At 33.9% G+C, this 3,643-nt stretch overlaps 1 pseudogene; it reads right to left on the minus strand.

The window, feature by feature from the left end:
• Nucleotides 1–261: 261 nt before the first annotated feature.
• On the minus strand, nucleotides 262–2,644 carry LOC128161180 (E3 ubiquitin-protein ligase TRIM71-like; annotated as a pseudogene).
• Nucleotides 2,645–3,643: the final 999 nt, after the last annotated feature.

Genomic DNA, 3,643 nt, shown 5'->3' on the forward strand with positions numbered 1-3,643 from the left:
CTTTCGAAAACATTTTATCCTTTCCTTCGTGAAACTATTACAAATATGAGGGTATTAACCCTCCGCCAATTTCTGTATGGTATACTAAATTTAGCTGTCGATATCACGTGATAGATTCATATTCACGAGAAAGCATTGGTAGGAAAACAGATAGTTTTTATTGTTTAATATTTTACATTTTTGTTGAATTGAGCATTATAATTAACAGCATAAAGGTAACTTTTATCAGTAATCAAACACATGCACTTTCCCCTCATTCAAAATTGACGCAAATCATAGCGTGTATATCTTTACTATTTGAGGAATTTCAGTTGCAAACGTTAATATAATAAAAAAAAATTAGATATTGATCAAACTTCCTTACTAGAAAAATCTTTTTATTTGTATTTTACCAAAAAACAAATAAAATAAAAAAACCAACGCGGATACCATTTATAGCTACAATCATGATATTGTATCATAACTTTTTCAAAGTTAATAGCATGCATAAATTTATACAGCTTACAAATATAATCAAATATAGACGGTCTGTTTACAAATATTATAATTATACAGTCACTTTGAAACATACAATGTACACGTGTGTATATACAGTTAAAACCATTTCATCAAGACCTTGTATTTTTAGTAGGACGTAACTTTAACATATTTTTCAATTCAACGCAAGTGAAAAATGACGCTAGTCCAAAGTGAAATATACACAAATTTCATAGTCTTAGCTCAAAAGTCAGATAAATGGCTGAGTAACCTAAAAAAAAAATAGACAGGCATGTGTCACATTGCTGTTTGACACCAACTTCCCAAAGTCCAAGCTCTTATCAAAATGGTTCCAACTGTTACACAATCTATTAACAGACAATATATTGTAATCTAAGACATCAGTGGAGATTACTAAGATGAAATAAAAAAATGAATATATTGTGGATTGGGAAACCCAATTTTTACAAGTGTATGTATACAAACAGTTTTGTTCAGTTGTTATACTGGACTTTCTTTATTATTCCTCTTCCATTCTCAGCCACGAAGAGGTTGTCTCTTGCGTCCACACATAAACCCCATGGACGGTGTATATTACAGTTGTCAATGAAGCGGAGGAACTGTCCGTCCTGGTCTATGACGTGGATTCGATGGTTACCCAAGTCTGCTACAAGGATCCTACCTTGGCTGTCTGTTGTAATGCCGTACGGTCTAAACGACGTCTTGGTACTAGAAGGAAGACCAGTGAAGGTAAACCGGAGTTTCCCAGCCTGATTAACCACCACTACGGCACCGGCTGTATAGTCAGCGACACATATATCTAAGTTCTTGTTCTCTTTTATGTATTTGATGTCACGAGATGAATAGAGTGGTTGTCCCTTATCATTGAATTCAATAGTTTGTTTCTCTTTTGAGCCAGAGTAACGCACAACTTTTGCTTTTTTATCATCACTGTGCATGACAACAAGGAGTCATTAGATGAGGTACAGCAGATATTCCAAGGTTTCCAACCCTGTAATTTAATCAGTGTCTGTATTTCTGTATTCTTCACCATGTTGATAGATCTATCTTCATAATCAGTATAAACTAGGTATCCGCTTTCTGTAACTGCTATATCCCGTGGCAAGGTCCCTGACTTGGTTTTGACTGACTTCATTAGTTCTCCTTGCAGATTGTAGAGTCTCATGATACTGTCAGAACCACTCGTCCAGACATGTTCATCACCAAGACATGACACTCTGCGTAGTTGAATTTGTTTTCCATAATCGGTATGTATAGCCTTGACAATTTGTGGTTCATCAATTAATGGTTTGTATGAGGCAGAGGTGTCAGCACCGGGAGCATCCATTGTGTTGTCGTGTGCTTCAATGTTCATAGAAAACGAAGAAAGAGAACCAAACTGTTCATATAGCTGTTCTTTGTTGATCTTCTGAGGAGTAAAACTTGGTAAAGAAACTTTGAGTTTAGGAGGCAGTTTTCTAAATTCTGTATTCCTGGATTTGTAGGCAGTGACGAGGTTGATATCGCTAGAGTTTATTAGCTTCTCTAGATCAGTAGTACATTGTACTATTTCAGAAATGGTGCGTTTAATTTCATCTTCTTGTTTATTTAGAACAGCCAATTGTTTGGAATCAATTTGGTCAATATTGGATTTAAGACTCTTTATAATAATGTCTACTTCTCTGTGCATGTCTTCTCCATGTTTATTTATAGCTGATGTCAATTTCTGCGAATTGTTACTCAGATCAGCTTTCTGAACTGATATGTCAGACACAATCTCCTGATATTTAGGATTAATGGATATTTTTAGTTCTTCTAAATCTTTTTGAATGGCTTCTTTTTTGTTTTCAAAGTATTTCAAAATCTCAGTAAACTGGTGACCTTTATGTTCAGAGGAAACACATGTTGCACAGATAGAAGTGTCACATTCTTCACAATAAAGTTCACATACTTTTGTGGAATGTTTCTGACATTTCGTAGTTAATCCACGCTTATCAAATGGAACAACTCTGTGTTCTGTAGATTCATCTAAGAGATGGTCCCCTACACAGGCTTTACATAGATGTATGTGACAAATGCCACAGTACAAAGGGGGAACCGGGGTATCGCAAAGTTGACACCTTAACAGGTCCTGTGCACTACGCCGGGGGTCCATAGTCAGACAACTTTTTTACCGCAGGAAATCCTGAAAAGAAATGTACACTTTTATAAATTCACCTTTTCATTATTCCTAACATTCGTTCATTACACATTACTACTTGTGCTACCAAGTCAAGATTTCGCTTTTCACTTACATGTACATGCATAATCAGAGGTTAGAATATAGGTATATAAAAGTGGGTGTAAGAGTGAGAAGATTATCAGATTAATGACTCACCAATTGGAGGTATTAAAATTATAGTTTGCTAAATTCTGCATTATTGATATAAAATCAATCCATGCTTAATATATCATTTTTACAGACTGCTTGATTAATCAATTTTAATATTTACTGTTATTTATGTGCAAATATAACAAACATCTAAGTCTATTGACCTACATTTTGTCCAACATGGCCGCCCCAGACTTTGTAACTACTTCCTCGTCTGTTTACCTGTACTAGATCACGTGATTAGTAACACGGCAGGTGATTTAGGGGCGGATCTAGAAATGACTCTCTTTCCCTGTCCTTTGCCGCGCTTTAATTCAAAATTTTCTTTAGTTTTTTTTATAAGCAATAACAAAAAAAACATAACTATAAGAGTCTATATTCATATAAATAATTTATATAATTATACTTTAATTTGTATTACAAAAATAATACAGACAAAAAATTATCTCAGGTTGTTTTGTGAGTCTTCATGTATGAATAAGATAGGAATACGGTTTATATTTGCATTAACTAACTACATATTTATCAATATTTCTAATATTTTATAGTACATAGAAGGGGGTAACATAAAGTTTAGATGATTGTCTTTTATTTTCCCCATTTGTTTCACATTAACTTCTTACTAAGTAAAAAACGTAGAAATAGACTGAATTACCCCTCTTTAACCTTAGTCTAAAGGGTTCTAAAAACCACGTAATTTATACATTTTCCAACAAAATAGCTATTCCAACTCATTTCTAAGTGTAACACAGCTAAAAAAAATCATTACTTTTAACAGTTACCAGTTCATTCCTG

The sequence above is a fragment of the Crassostrea angulata genome, chromosome 8 (assembly GCF_025612915.1).
Source record: "Crassostrea angulata isolate pt1a10 chromosome 8, ASM2561291v2, whole genome shotgun sequence".
In the NCBI taxonomy this organism is placed as follows: domain Eukaryota; kingdom Metazoa; phylum Mollusca; class Bivalvia; order Ostreida; family Ostreidae; genus Magallana; species Magallana angulata.